At 43.2% G+C, this 16,653-nt stretch overlaps 1 protein-coding gene across 1 annotated transcript in view; it reads right to left on the bottom strand.

Moving 5' to 3' along the window:
• Positions 1-16,111, bottom strand: part of IL21R (interleukin 21 receptor) — a 32,135-nt gene extending 16,024 nt beyond the window's left edge. The window contains exon 1 of the mRNA XM_081256439.1: positions 16,030-16,111. The gene's annotated coding sequence lies outside the window, so the exon portion shown is untranslated. The remainder of the gene's footprint in view (positions 1-16,029) is intronic.
• Positions 16,112-16,653: the final 542 nt, after the last annotated feature.

The raw sequence follows: 16,653 nt of genomic DNA on the forward strand, positions 1-16,653 counted from the left end.
CCGCAACGAAGAATAGCCCCCCCTCTCCACAACTAGAGAAAGCCCGCGCAAAGCAACGAAGACTCAATGCAGCCAAAAATAAATAAATAAAATAAATAAATTTATTTTTAAAAAAAGACTCTGATGAGTTGGAGATCTACTTTGCCTTTGTTTAAAGAGTATTAGAGAGGTGTTGAAGACATAGTAGCATCAAGTGGAGATTCTCACCCCCTCCCTCATCAGAGGATAGAAAGAAATTTGAAGACGGTCTCACTCTCTCACTAGGGGGTCCAGGGATATTTAACACCATCTAAAACAAGCCACTCAATTCTGGGAAACATCAGCCTTGAATGATGACGTCTCCTCCTGTTTCCACAGCACCAAGTAGGAACACCTCCCAGTCCTACTGCCCTCCCTGCCCTGAATCCACCCCTTATGGGGCTTCCCACTCAGCTGACTCCTGAGGGCAACAGCAACTTACTCCCCAGATGCACCCAGACCAGCAGGTGTGCTTCCTGAGTGAAGGACAGAGGGTGCCCTGCAGCCTCCTACAGAGGAGTGAAGAACACCTGGCTTGGAGTCTGTCAGGTGCCAGCTGTGCGACCTTGGGCAAGTTCCTGACCTCTCTGATTCTCTGTTTTCTTATCTTTGTTGTAGGCACTAAATGCATCATAGCATGTGAAGCACTCCAGCGCAGTCCTGGATGGGATGGAGCCCTAAATTGGTGCTTAAACACCAGGCTCCAGCGCCTGGAAATGACTTCTGAGGTTGTGGTCCTTCAGACTAAAAGTTGGTCAAATTTCAGGAGAGTCTGGGGATGTGGAGAAGACTGGGGGGAGGAAGTCAAATGGAAGCAGGTACTATGGAGAACACAAAAGTGCTTAACTTCACAGTCAACAGAGAAATGCAAATGAAAACCACAATAACAGTGCCATTTAAATTTTATCAGATTAGTAAAAACTAAAAGTCTGACAACATCACATGTTGCCGAGGACACAACGTAATGGGAACTCTCATTTACAGCTAGTGGAGATGTAAATTAATACAACTAGTCTGGAAAATAGTTTGGCATGGTCTAATAAACTTGAACAAGTGTTTACCCTAAGACCCAGCAATTCCACTGTGAGGTATACTACCAAGGAAACACTGGCACATGTGTACAAGAAGCATAGGCAGAAATGTTTATAGTGGCATTGATTTTAATATTGAAAAACTGGAAACAACCTAAATATCCATAAGCAAGAGAATGGAAAGATAAATTATGGTGTAATCACTCAATGTGAAAATGAATCATAGCTTCACACAACAAAGCAAATGACTCTTACAGGAAAAAAAAACAACAACCAAAAAACCAACCAAAAAATCCACAAAGCAAATGACTCTTTCTGAAGCAAAAGAAAAATTAGAAAAGAACACAGGCATAATAACACCGTCTGTGTCACACTTAACACCATGTAAAGCAGCTCTATATATTGTTTGGGTGAATGAATATATAGAGAAATCCAAGGGAATGAAAAACATCAAATCTTGAATAGCGTAGACAAGGAGGGGATGTGATGAAGCGAGGGTCTCCAGGGGTCTCAACAGTTTGGTAAAACTGAGTGAAGCTATCATGGGTGTTGATTATGTTTTTCTTTATAGCTTTTTGTATGTCCAAACTATTTCATAACATTTTAAACGTAAGTGGATCTTGGATTTATAAAATAAAATGTGGAAGGGGGACTTTCACTTCTGGCCATGATGCAGCTGGTATCTGGGTAACCCTCTTACTAAAACAACTACAAGAGGAGAAAAAAAAAACACTAGAAAGCATGAGAAAGCAACCAAGTTAGATAGTACTTGAGAGGCCAGGGTGCCAGAGAGAAGGAAAATGTGTTGAAATTCTGCATGCAATGTCCCCTCAAATAATTTGCCAAGTCACTGCAGATGAGTTACATTCCAGGAAACCTAGCAGAAAGCATCTGGTAACAGGCTAAAAAGCTAAGAAGACATTTTGTCAGTTTCACAATGCTAAGGAAAGAATCAGAGTCTAAGAAAAATGGGCCCTGATAAATACCCAGTTATTCAGGAAAGGTTATGCCTTGGGAATAAGAAAAATCAGAAATAGTTCAGTCTTCACTGCATCAAGATGATCTGCCTATATGCCATATGTCTGCTAGAAAAAAAATTAAAACCTATCTGGAAAAACTTAGCTTCATCTAAAGCCTCCATACTTTTCATACACAATGTCCAGCATTGAATTAAATTGATAAGACAAACCAGAAAACAGTACCAAATGACCAAAAGCCAAGAAGATAAAACCAAAACAAAACCAGAAACAGACCCATAAGTGATTCAGAAAATGGCCTTATGAGACAGGATTTAAAATAACTATGATCAGTATGTTCAAGAATTCCACCAGAAATATGGCATCTATTTAAAAGTAGAAACTCTAGAGCTGAAAAATGCAATAATTGAAATTTATAAGAACTTAATAGATGGATAAAGGAACATATTAGAAAATCAGAAGATAGGACTGGTGAACTGAAAGAATGGTAGAAAATGAACAGATTGAAGCATGCAGAGAAAAAATGTTTAAAAATACAGAAAAGAGCAAAAGAGACACATGAGACATTGTGAAAAGGTCTAACATAAATGTATTTGGAGTCAAGAAAAAGAGGAGAGAGGATAACTCAGAAGCAATAATAGAGATACTGGTTAAGAATTTTTCAAAACTAACAAGAAACCTTAAGCTACAGATTCTAGGAGTTCTACAACCATCCCTCCCCCGCCACCCCAAAAACAAATACAAAGAAAACCACATCTAAGCACATCACAGAAAAACTGTTTTAAAAATTAAAGACAAAGATATACTTAAAATCCAACTTAGAATGTTATATCCAGCAAAAATATCATCAGAAAAAGAAGGCAAGCTCAATATGATAAAGGAATCTACTAAAATCCCACAGTTGATATCATACTTAATGATGAAAAATTGAAAGCTTTCCCTCCAAGATCAGAAACAAGACAAGGATGTCCACTCTCATGACTTTTATTAAACAAGGATGTCCACTCTCATTGTACTGAATGCCTTGGTTCTAGCCAAGGCAATTAGGCAAGAAAAAGAAATAAAAGGCATCCAGAATGGAAAGAAAGAAGTAAAGTATTTCTGTTTGCAGATGATATGATCTTGTATATACAGCATCCTAAAGAATCCACACCAAGAAAATAAAATGAAACAAAGCAAACAAGCAAACAAAAACTATTAGAACTAATTAGTGAATTTAGCAGGATTACAGGATACAAGATCAATATACAAAATCAACTGTATTTTAATAAATTAGGAATGAACAATCTGAAAATGAAAATTTTAAAGTGATTTCATTTACAATAATATCAAAAAGAATAAAAGGGAAATTTAACTAAAGGAGTGCTAGACTGGTACACTAAAAACCATTGTACAAAACATTGCTGAAAGAATAATGGAAGATCTTAATAAATGGAAGGATATCCCATGTTCATGGATTGGAAGACTTACTATTGCTAAGATAACTCCCCCCAAATGATCTACAGAGTCAAAGTAATCCCTATCAAAATCCCAGCTGGCTCTTTTGAAGAAATTGACAAGCTGATCCTAAAATTCATATGGAGATAGAAGTGGCCAGAATAAACAAAATGATCTTGAAAAAGATGAACAAATTTAGAGGACTCAGACTTCTCAATTTCAAAGCTTACTACAAAGCTACATTAATCTACACAGGGTGGTACTGGCTTATTTATACACATACAGATCAATGGAATAAAACTGAGAGTCCAGGGCTTCCCTGGTGGCGCAGTGGTTGAGAGTCCGCCTGCCGATGCAGGGGACATGGGTTCGTGCCCCAGTCCAGGAAGATCCCACATGCCGCGGAGCGGCTAGGCCCGTGAGCCATGGCCACTGAGCCTGCGCGTCTGGAGCCTGTGCTCCGCAACGGGAGAGGCCACAACAGTGAGAGGCCCGCGTACCGCAAAAAACAAAAACAAAAACAAAAACAAAACTGAGAGTCCAGAAAAAAGGTCATACATTTACATTCAATTGATGTTTGACAAGGGTGCCAAGACAATTCACTGGGGGAAAAGAATAGTCTTTAAAATAAACGGGGCAGGGGGGGCTTCCCTGGTGGCGCAGTGGTTGGGAGTCCGCCTGCGATGCAGGGGACACGGGTTCGTGCCTCGGTCCGGGAAGATCCCACATGCCATGGAGCAACTGTGTGCCATAATTACTGAGCCTGCACTCTACAGCCCATGCGCCACAACTGCTGAAGCCTGTGTGCCACAACTACTGAGTCCATACACCGCAACTACTGAGCCCGCATGCTGCAACTACTGAAGCCCGCACGCCTAGAGTCTGTGCTCAAGAGAAGCCACTGCAATGAAAAGCCTGTGCACCACAACAAAGAGTAGCCCCCACTCACTGCAACTAGAGAAAGTCTGCGCACAGCAACAAAGACCCAACGCAGCCAAAAGTAAAATAAAATAATTTAAAAATTAAAATAAATAAATAAAATAAAATAAATGGTGCTCATACAACTGAGTATCCACATGAAATAGAATGAAACTGGACTCCTATTTCACACCATATACAAAAATCAACTCAAAATGGATCAAAGACCCAGTATGAAGAGGAAGAAATATTAAACTCTTAAAATAAAATACAGGTGTAAATCTTCAGAACCTTGTATTAGACAGTAGTTTCTTAGACATGAAACCAAAAGCACAAGAAACCAAAGGAAAACAGATATATTGAACTATTTCAAATTTTAAAACTTTTGTGCTTCAAAAGGCACTATCAAGAAAGTGAAAAGGCAATATAAAGAATGGGAAAAATATTTGTAAACTATATATTTGCTAGTGTTCAGAATACATAAAGAACCCTCAAGATCTAAAAGACAACCCAATTTTAAACTGTGCAAAAGATTTGAATAGACATTTTTCCAATGAGATATACTAGTGACCAATAAACACATGAAAAGATGCTTATCATCATTAGTCATTAGGGAAATGCAAATAAGGACTACGGAGTAACACCACCTCACACCCACTAGATGGCTATTTTTAAAAATGGAAAATAAAAAATGTGGGTGAGGATATAAGGGTAGAACCCTTATACATTGCTGACGGGAATGTAAAATGGTGCAGCCACTATGCAAAACAGTTTTACAGTTTCTCAAAAAGTTAATATAGTGTTACCACGTGACCAAGCAATTTGACTCCTAGGTACATAGCGAAAAGAATTGAAAATATATGTTCACAAAAAAACCCTTCTACACAAATGTTCATAGCAGCATTACTTATAATAACTCTAAACTGGAAGCAACTCAGATGTTCATTAACTGAGGAACAGACAAACAAAATGTAGACTATGCATACAATGGAATATTATTCCACCATAAAAATGAATCAATTACTGATACATGTTGCAACATGGATGAACCTTGAAAATTTATCCAAAGTAAAGAAGCCAGACACAAAAAAGGCACATATTGTGTGATTCTATTTATATGAAGTGTCCAGAATAGGCAAATCCATAGACAGTTAGTAGATTAGTGGTTGTCAAGGGCTAGAGCTTTGGAGAGAGTGGGAATAGGGAGTGACTGCTAATGGGTATAGGATATTTTTGCAGCAATAAAAATGTTCTGTAGTTAGATAGTAGTGATGATTGCACAAATTTATAAGTATACTAAAAACTACTTAATTGTGTACCTCAAAAGAGTGAATTTTATGATGTGTGAATTGGATCTTAATTACAAATTTTTTTAAATGAAGGCAAAAATAAATCTTTATTTTTTATACCAAAAAAAAAATGCTGAGAGGATTTTTCACCTGTAGACCTGCAACAAAAGACATATTAAAGTGAATTTTGGGGGCAAAAGGAAAATAATCTCAGATGGGAAGCAATTTACTGTAGGAAGGAATGAAGAGCAATAGAATATTATAAATATAAATAATATTGATTGCTGAAAATAATAATGATCATATATTATGAAGTTTAAACAATATGCAGAATTAAAATACATTACCATGATACCCCAAAGATAAGAAGGGGTGAATAAAGTTAAAGGTCACTGTATTGTCTGGGAAGTGATAAAAATACTAATATAAAGGTAGACTCCAAAAAAAAAATCAATTACACATGCTGTAATCGCTAAGAAAAACACTAAAAGAGTTACGAAAGAAAATATAACAAACTAATAGACAGGAAACATAGATTAATAATTTTTAAAACTTTATTCATCTAAGAAATGGGACAAAGAAGAAAAAGAAACAAAGAATAGATAGGACAAAAGGAAAACAAATAGTAAGAAGTTACACTTAATCCCAAACACCTCAGTATTTTTATTAAATGAATGAACTAATCACTGAAATTAAAGATGTAACCTTGAAACCAACACTTTGCATTAAAATAAAGTGATATTATAGTTTAATCTCTCTCATAAATATACTTACAAAAATTGTAAACAAAATATTAACAAATCAAATCTGATGATATATACAAAAGTAAATTATACAGCCTTATCACATGAGGTTTATTCCAAGAATACAAGGGTAGTTTGACATTTGAAAGTCAGTAATCTATTTCACCACATAAACAGAATAAAGGAGAAATTTTATATGATAATTTAATAATTTTTAATATGACATTTAATAATTTGCAATACTCATTCATGATTTTTAAAACACTCTCAGGAAACCAGGAATAGAAGGAACACACTTAATCTGATAAGGAGCACACATGCATGCACACATGTGCACACACACATTATATACAACTAACATCCCTGATGGTCAAATATTGAACACTTTATCCTCTAGGGCAGGACAAAGGTAAGAATGTCTTGTACTGGAGGTCCTAGTCAATGCAATAAGGCAAGAAAAATAAATAAATTTATAAATATTAGAAAACTATAAGGATTGGAATGATATTATCTTAAAAAGTCCAGATACTTAACAGATAAACTCTTAGATAATAACTGTTAATAACTGATAATAACAAGGGCACTGAATTTGAGACTAATATAAAAAATATATTTCTAAAGATCAACAAAGTTGACAAACCTTTAGCTAGACTAAGAAAGAGAAGATTCAAATAACTAAAATCAGGGCTTCCCTGGTGACGCAGTGGTTGAGAGTCCGCCTGCTGATGCAGGGGACGTGGGTTCGTGCCCTGGTCTGGAAGATCCCACATGCCGCGGATCGGCTAGGCCCATGAGCCATGGCCGCTGAGCCTGCGCGTCCGGAGCCTGTGCTTCGCAATGGGAGAGGCCACAACAGTGAGAGGCCTGTGTACCACAAAAAAAATAAAATAAAAATAAAAAAATAACTAAAATCAGAAAAGAAAGATGAGACTTTACAACTGATGCCACAGAAGTAAAACTGATTATAAGATACAACTATGAATAATCATATAGCAACAAATTTGATAATGTAGAAGAAATGGATAAATCCCTAAAAACCTGTCAAGACTGAATTATGAAGAAATAAGTAGGCTGTAAGTAGGCTGCAAAAGCAACAAAAGCAAAGATAGGGAAGTGGGACTACATCATAGTAAAAAGCTTCTGCATTGCAAAGAAAACCATCAACAACATGAAAAGGCAACCTACTGAGTGGGAGAAAATATTTGAAAATTATATATCAGATAAGGGACTAATATGCCAAATATATAAAGAGCTCATACAATCTGATTTAAAAATGAGCAGAAGATCTGAATAGACATTTTTCCAAGGAGAACATACAGATGGACAATAGATACATGAAAAAAATGCTCAACATCATTAATTATCAGGGAAATGCAAATCAAAATCACAATGAGATTTCACCTGACACTTGTTAGAATGGCTATTATCAAAAAGACAAGAAATAACTAGTATTGGTAAGGATATGAAGAAAAGGGACCACTTGTGCACTGTTGGTGGAAATGTATTTGGTGCAGCCACTATGGAAAACAGTATGGAGGTCCTCCAAAAGATTAAAAATAGAACTACCACATGATCCAGCAATTCCACTTCTGGGTATATACCCAAAGGAAATGAAATCAGTATCTCAAAAAGATATCTGCACCTCTATGTTCATTACAGTATTATTTACAATAATCAAGATATGGAAACAACCTAAGTGTCCTTCAATAGATGAATGGATGAAGATGATGTGGAATATATATACAATGGAATATTATTCAGCCATGAAAAATAACGAAATCTTGCCATTTATAACAACATGGATGAACTTTGAGGGAATTATGCTAAGTGAAATAAGCCAGACAGAGAAAGATAAACACTGTATGATCTCTTTTATATGTAGAACCCCCCCAAAAAATAAATAAGTTCATAGATGCAGAGAACAGGTTGATGGTTGCCAGAAGAAAGGAGTGGGAGGTGGGAGGAATAGGTGAAGGGGGTCAAAAGGTAAAAAGAAAAAAAAATGTGGTGCATTACTGAGCAAAAACAACAATAAAAAAGCAGCAAAAAAAAAAATTTTTTTAACGTATGTACTTGCAATGCATAAGCCCAGAGGGTCTTGTTCAGTGTAGTTAAATTTCATGAACAGACTATTACTCCATAAATTATAATGTTACACCAACATTGAGTATTGCATTTATTCTAGCTTTGCTTATGTCTTTTCATTCAAAGAGTATGTCAAAAGTACACAAAAACATGTTTTCAGCAATTTTATAAAGACTGAGTAATGCTGCAGAAACTAAAATATATTGCAACTTGAATACAATGCATTCTCTCTAAAAGCAATGACACAGCTTATTAAAATACTTGCTTTGAACTTTATATCACCATCACTGAAACTAGGGAGAATTTTAAATCATAAAATAAACTATCAATTATAGAGAGGATATTAATTTTACGTGGCAATGTATGATTCTGATAAATTTACCTTTACAAAGTAGAATGTACATTAAGTAACTTTGTAGAAATCAACTGATACATGATTCAGTATCAACATTCATATGCTAATTTTGACCTCTATTTTTTTTTTAAAGAGGTTTTTTTTTTTTAGAATTTGGCTTTTCTTCTTTTCTTTTTTTTAAATTTATTTATTTATTTTTGCTGTGTTGAGTCTTCGTTTCTGTGCGAGGACTTTCTCTAGTTGTGGCAAGTGGGGGCCACTCTTCATCGCGGTGCACGGACCTTTCACTATCGCGGCCTCTCTTGTTGCGGAGCACAGGCTCCAGACGCGCAGGCTCAGTAGCTGTGGCTCACGGGCCCAGTCGCTCCGCGGCATGTGGGACCTTCCCAGACCAGGGCTCGAACCCGTGTCCCCTGCATTAGCAGGCAGATTCTCAACCACTGCGCCACCAGGGAAGCCCATAATTTTGACCTCTATTTTAAGAAGAGCCAACTTTGTTTCATTTTAAGAAGTCATAAGCCACACTGTAAAATTTATGTACTATTTTCCTTATTTTAAAAAATTCTTTTAAGTATGGAGAAGTAGAATATGTGGTAAAAAAATCATACCTCTTGTGTCCTGGTATCTTCCCAGATAGCTTATCAAAAGGGAAATAAATACGTGCACAATTACCTTGTGCATAAGTCTAAAATCTATAAAAATATGCATCAGGCAATAATAGATTAATATACTGAGGTGTCAGATAAATTGCCAAATGTTGATGAAGATAGCTTGATTGATGGAGTAAACTACCTTCATTAAATTGGGGTATGTTTTATTGTTCTCAAAAAAGGAGACAATAATAGGTCACACTGTAATTCCATTTTTTTCTCCAGTGGAAGTACTTTTTGAATTTAGAAAATTTTTCACTTATAAAAGACACAAACAAAAAGACAAATTGAAAAACAAGAATGGAAAAGAAACTGAAATGGGAGATTATATCTATATCTGTTATAGTTTCTTTCATATAATTATATTATATATTTTGTATAATTGTATATAAATATATAATATGTTAAACTATGTATATAATTATATACAACATATCTAGAGAGAACTCCTACAAAACAATTATAAATAAATAACCCAGAACTCAATTTGTTTTTAAATGGACGAAAAGCTTAAGCAGACACTTCCTAAAAGAGGACATCCAAACAGCCAACAAGCATGTTAAAAAGGCTTAAAATCATTACTTATAAAAGAAATGCAAATTTATATCCCAATATGATAGCACTACACATCAGCCCAGAATGACTAAAATGAAAAAAAAAAGAAAAAACAATTCCAAGTGCTAAAAAGGATATGAACTAATCAAAACTCAATCTCTACTCAAGTTTCTCTGAGGAGTGGAAATTGGTACAACCACTTTGGAAATTTTCTGCTGAACAGAAGACCCAACAATTCCATTTCTAGATTATGCACCAAAGAGCAAAATGTACATGTACATAAGCAGACATGTACTGGAGTGCTCACAGCAGCATTATTTACCTCCCCAAACTGGAAAGAACCCAAGTTCTTGGCTCCCCCGTATCTTCTTTCCCTCACTGATGATTCAGGAATGGGACTCGTTCAGATCCTTAAGTTGGTCATCATTTCCAATGTGACCCAGGTCGGGACTGGGGCTTGAAAGTGAATGGTGAGGGGTGTGGTAAAAGTAAAATGGCCCGTTTTCCATAGGGACCAAGAAAACATGAGGTTATTGAAGAGGGACTCCCCAGCAGTGCCAGAACCAAGACCCAGCAGGTCACCAGAAGGGGAAGTGTCAAGACTGAGGGACTTCCCAAGAGGGAACACAGAAGAAAGGGCTCCTAGTTTATCCCTGGTCTCCAAGGACTTCTGCTCACCTGCCCTCCCCCTGGCCTCCTCCCTGACCTCCCTGCCTCCAGCTGTGGCCCCTCCAGCCCAGTCCTCATTCCAGCTATGTCTCTCCACAGCTCCCCACTGCCCTTCAGAGAAAGCCCCAAATTCCTTAGCCCAGCATTCAAAACATGTCAGGATCTGCCCCCCAACATTCCCTTTGCCCCTAGTCTTCATCCCGGACTCCAGGTTCTCCAGATCCCTGACATCTGGACATCTTCACAACATCCCCATTCATCTGGTTCTCACACCTTCGCACGTGCTGTTTCAGCCACCGGAACTCTCTGCTCCCCCTGGCTGTCTATCAGCTTCCTACTCAGGCTTCAAAAGCCAGTTCAAATGTCATCTCCTTTGTAACTCTTTGGCCTCTCCAAGGCATGAGTCACTCCTTCCTCTGGGGTCCGTCCTTCCACCAGAGCACACTGCTCATGGTGTTTTTGGCAACATTCTGAGCAATTTCTAGGTGGGAACCACGTGTTGCTTGGTTACTGCTGAATGGCAGTGGCTAACCAGTGCCTGACAGACAGTAGGTGCTCAAAGCATTTGTTACGTGAGTGACTAAACGCAAGAAGATGCTTTCCATCATAATGGATTTTGAAGCTTACCCTCAATGTTGAAACCCATGTAGACCGTACACTCCAAAGATAAATCTTATTCTTTTTGACTCTTCTTTCTTAAATTCAGTGCATTGAGGATCTGTATGCACTTGATAAGGATAAAAGCTCCAGAGCTCCAACATTTTCCCCCCACATCAGGGCCTGTGCACATGCCACTCCTTCTACCTAGAACACTTTTCCCCGCTGCTTCTTTGCTTTCTTATCCTCAGGTTTCAGCTACAATATTGCCTCCTTAAAGAGGCAACCCTCTCTGTCTAAAATGCGTCTCCCCTGCAGTTCTGGGTGCCACACACACCTTTGTTTGTCTCCTTCTTGGCAACTGTAATATTAGGATTCGTTTAGCAAATGTTCCTGGTTTTGTGTTTATGACCTGTCTCTATCCTGAAGCATAGGCTCCCAGAGGTTGGGACATTTACCTATTTTGTTCACGCGGCATCCCTAGTGCGGAGAACAGGGCATGGAACATAACAGATACTTAACAAGGAGCTGATGAACGGTGAATGAGTGACAGAGTCTACAAATTGCTGTGTCCAGTCCTACAAGGAGCAGGCCCCAAGGCAGCCCCCAAGAGGTCTTGGTTTCTCCATCCACTTTGTCACTGTCCTCAGGAACTTCCCCCCACCCGGGGCAACACCGTCAGCTCCCAGGGCCTGAGTGACCATGACCGCTGTCATCAGATTAGCATCAAGAAATTGTCATAGAGGGACGTTGGGTTGCCCAGGGTCAAACAGCGAGTTCTTAAAGCGGAGCTCTCAGGCTGGGGAGGAACCAGCCTTGTGGCCCTGGATCCAGAAGGAGGCTCTGCCTCTAACTCATAGTGGGACCTTGGGCTATTCTTTTCTCTGGGCCTCAGTTTCCTCACTTGTAGAATGGGGGCAGTGGCCCTGGCCTGGCTAAGGGAGCATAAGGCGGGTGCTGGGCACACTGTAGGTGTGTGAGTATTGCAAGTTGCCTTTTACATAGTTTGGGGAGGGGGGCGGTGGCAAAGGGTGGGTTGGGGGTGTCTGAGGACAGGTGTGCCAAGACCCTGGGATGACAGCTTAGTCAGTAGGAGTCAAACATGAGGGGAAAGGCCTGCCCAGCCTGTCCCACCTCTGAGCCTGTGGAATCTTTTAGTCCGTCTCTCTCTCCCAGCCGGGCCATGAATCCCTGTCCACACAGCCTCTCCAAGCCTGACTGCCTTTCCCTACAGGAACTTCTCCAGCCTGTGCAACCTCTCCCAGCTGAGGCGCATGCCCCACTCCCAGCAAACTCTCCCTTCCTGTGCCATCTCTATTTGCCCTTCACTGTGCTAGGCAACCCCACCCAGACTGTGCAGCCTCTCTGGGCTCCCGTAACCACACCTCACCCCAGCCCCATTTCCCTGCCCCCCGACCAGGAGGGGCTGGCTGTAAGGCAGAGAAAAGAGAATGCTTCAAACCAGAGCTGCTTGAAGTCACCAGGCAGGGGTGTGGGGCTGGGGTGGGGTGGGGGGCAAGGCTGGCGACCTGCCCTTTATCCCATCCTTGCCCAGCGCGCCCCCATCAGCCTGCCCTGGCCCTGGCCCAAGTAGACTGGGGGTTACTGGTTCATACTGGAAAAAGCCCGCAGGTCCTCGTCCCAGGCTACATCATCAAGCCTTCTTGGCAGATGAGGAAATAGAGGCCCAGAGAGGCCCAGAGTCTTGCCCAGGGTCACAGAGCAAGGAGGCCTGAGCAGGGAGCCAGGCTGGTGCATTTGCCCCACCTCACTCGGGATGATATGAGTGGCCAGATCCTTCCTGGGGGCTGTGAGGACCCGCAGGCCAGGGCCCTTTTGCAGGTGGCCTGGCCATCGGGGGCCCTCAGAGGGACCACTGCTCACACCCCGGGGAATATTGTCAGGTTGTTTCAGAAGTTCCAAGTTTACTCAGAGCTCTCATTTGAGCTGTCGTAAAAAGTCCCTATGGCCGGGCGCCAGGTCGAGAAGTGGGGGTGGTGCCACCTGTGAGCCACGAAGCGGGGAGCTCCTCTCAGCCCCCCTTCCCCTGCCCCTGGGGACTAGGGTGCTGCAGAAGGCACAGAAGGGGAGAAGCGAGGGAGGAAGGGGCTGTGATGGGGGGAAGACCCCCACCCCAGGAAGTGTTTGTTCCCTTGTCTTCACAGCTTTCTTCCCTCTGCTTGTACATGACTCCCTGGGTGACCCTAGGAAACCCCAGCCCTCTCAGAGCCTCAGCTTCCCCATCTGAGAAAGGGGGGAGTAGAATCATAGAATGATCATTTATTGAGGCTGAGTATATGCCAGAAGCTACACCAAGTGTTCTGGGTAATAACAAGACGATTATTACCAATGATATTTAAAGTAAAACATAGTAGCTGCTATTTCTCATGAGCCACTGCTAAGCTCTTTCCCCTCAAAATGGCACTGGCTCTGTCTGTGTACCACCGAATCCCCAGGACCTAGGACAGTGCTCAATAAATACACATTGAATAAAACCTCACAGCAAACCGAGATAGGCGTTCTTAATTTCCATATAACAGATAAGGAAACCAAAGGTTCAGAGAGGTTAAGTGACTCACTCCAGGTCACACAGGTACTAAGTGATGGAGATGGTACTCAAACCTAGGTCTGACTGTTTTCAAAGCCCCAAATCACAATCGGTAGTGTGGTGATGAGCCAGATCCAGGGCTCCCCAGCTGACTGTGGAGACCTCCCAGCTGTGTGGAGAAGTTGAGCCATCATTCTGGCCTGCCAGGGTTCTGAAGGCACTGGCTCCCCTTGCTGGGAGGAAAGATGCCCTTTCTTCCTTCCTTCCTTTCATTCATTTATTTATCAGGCCCCAGGGTGGTCCTGATGCTGTGGAGAAGCTTTTGGTGGCCTGCTTTACTTGTTCTATCTTCTCTTAAACCAGCCCCCTCCTCCAGCAAGCCCCCTTCCTCTGCCTATAAGCCCCTTTGGGCTCCAGTCCCCACCTCCAACCCCTTTCTCTTCCTCGATGGGCAGGCGGGAGCCTGCAGCACCTGGGGCGCATCCTTGTCTTGCTCACCTGCCTCTCCTGGCCCAGGGTCTTGGCCACGTCCTAACATAAGGGCTCTTAGTTTCCTCCACTGCGGGGATGTGAGTATCCAGACTCCCTGCCAGGTGTGGGGCGGGCAAGACTAGGGCTTCTGCTGAACCCACCATGGGGAACAGGTGATCGGGGCTCCCCCTCTGGGGTCTGCCCAGCCCCCTTGATCCAATGCCCCTCTCAGAAGGTGCCCCAGGACTATGACTCTTGCTTTTTTGTTATCCTGTCCAGCGGGTTGCCACCCTGGGGTTCCAAACCCAGCTCTGCATCTTATGGTCACAGGTGACCTGGGGCAAGCTTCTCCTCACTGAGGGGCAGTCTCCTCATCTGTGAAATGGGCTGAATGAGGCCACCAGCCTCACCCGGTGTTGTGAAGATGATGGGAGAGCTTCATGCGCCTGTTGCATGCTGAGCGCTGACCCCGGGAGAACCAGAACCCAGGCAGCTGAGGGAGGTGGGACTGACTGCACGTTCCCTAGTGTGTCCCTGCACCTTCCATGGCTCTTGGAAACTGGCCTTTCTCCTCCACAGGCTCCAGCCTCCTCATGATGCAAACTTCCTTCCTGGGCAGGCCCCCAGCCAGCAGCTTTGATATTTTCATTCCCTTGAATCCTCACAACCAGCCCTACAAGGACAGAGCTGCCATTCTCCCCATTTCACAGATGAGAAAACCGAGGCTCCACGAGGCTAGAAGAAGAAGAGAAACTTGCCCAAGTTCACCCAGCCAGGAAGCCGCATGGCTGGATTTTGAACCCGCCAGGTTTTCCCCACTCTACCATGTGCTTCTAAAACCCCCACACTTTCCCCCAGGGGAAAGCAGATGTCCTCCCAGGAGCAGCCCCTGACTTTTTAATGCGCCCCCTGCCCTGGGTCCTCTGCATCCTAAGTTCCCCTCCAGGCGTTTACTCACCTGCTCCTCTGCCAGGAGTGTGTCTGCCTGTTTCTTCCTTCCCCCTTTTTTCCCCCAAGTCAAAATTCAACCCATCCTTCAAGGCTCAGCCTTCCTGAGTCTCCTCATTCCCCTCTCCTCCGCACACACAGAACCGATTTGCCTCTCAGCGTCGGCGCATCCGCCGTGTTTTCACGAGAAAGATGAGGAGACATGTGGAGGGCAGGACCAGCCTCCAAGTCACCTGCCGACCCTGCTACGTACTGGTTGAGTCACCTTTGGAAAATCACTCTACCTCTGAGAACCTGTATTTCTCTGTGAAATGGGCACACCAACCCATCTTAAAGGCGATAAAACACAGAACCTGGTACAAAGTCGATGCCTCCCCGCTTCCCCAAACAGACCGCGTCACACTCGTGCCCGTCCCTGCCCGGCCCAGCTGCCCAGAACCATGATGACTGTCACATCGTGTCCATTCTGGAACCAGCTTTCCCTCCCCAGCCCCTGCCTTTTGGAGGCTGGTTTCCACGACCTCAGGGGGTCATCTCAGCCATGCCTCTGCCTCTGCCTCTATGTCCCTGGGGCCTCTTGCAGACCCACAGAGAGGCACGCCGGGCATCCTGAGCTGAGCTGAACTGTCCCCAGGTGTGATGAGGCCACAGGACCCCTGCACGTCTTCCTGGGCAGAGAAGGTACCTCCTCTCCGCACCCCCCCCCCAACTCCAGAGCGGTAGCTAGAGGTGAGTTACCTGCTGTCCTACTTCCTTCTCAGAAATCCATTCTCTCTGTGCTTCGGGCAATCCGGTGGGCTCCCAGGGGATGGCAGCTGGGCTTGGCGTGAGGGACGGGTGTCTGGAAGAACAGGCAGGGGACTGGGGTGGGAAGCTGTAACCTGCCCCAAGTCACCGACCAGACAGCACAAGACCTGTCACCCAGACGGACGGCAGCTGGGCTCCGGGCAGGCGGGCCACGCAGAGGCAAAGGCAAAGGCAACCATCAGTCACGTCCCAAAGAGGTCACACGCGGACAGGAGACAGAGGCTGTTGGGCAGGGACCGATCACCTGCATAGGGGATGGACTGACAGCAGCCGAGGGCTGGCCCGTCAGTCAGACAGGAGAAGTCAAGCAAAGAGGTAGCTGGTCACCCAGGCAGACAGACAGACAGACAGGCAGACAGGCAGGCAGGCACACAGACAGCCGTGTGGCTGTCAGTCACGCGCAGGGAGAAGCAGGCAGGCAGTCGGACCCCGAGCCCTTCGGTCACTCACTCAGCAGAGAGACGCCAGAGGCGGTGCCTGCCATCCCAGCCCCACCGCGGGCTCAGGGTGGGGAGGAAGGGGAGGATGTGGTGAGCCGCTCCCCAGGCCCCGCCC

This window comes from Mesoplodon bidens (assembly GCF_964165515.1).
Source record: "Mesoplodon bidens genome assembly, chromosome: 15".
Lineage (NCBI taxonomy): Eukaryota > Metazoa > Chordata > Mammalia > Artiodactyla > Ziphiidae > Mesoplodon > Mesoplodon bidens.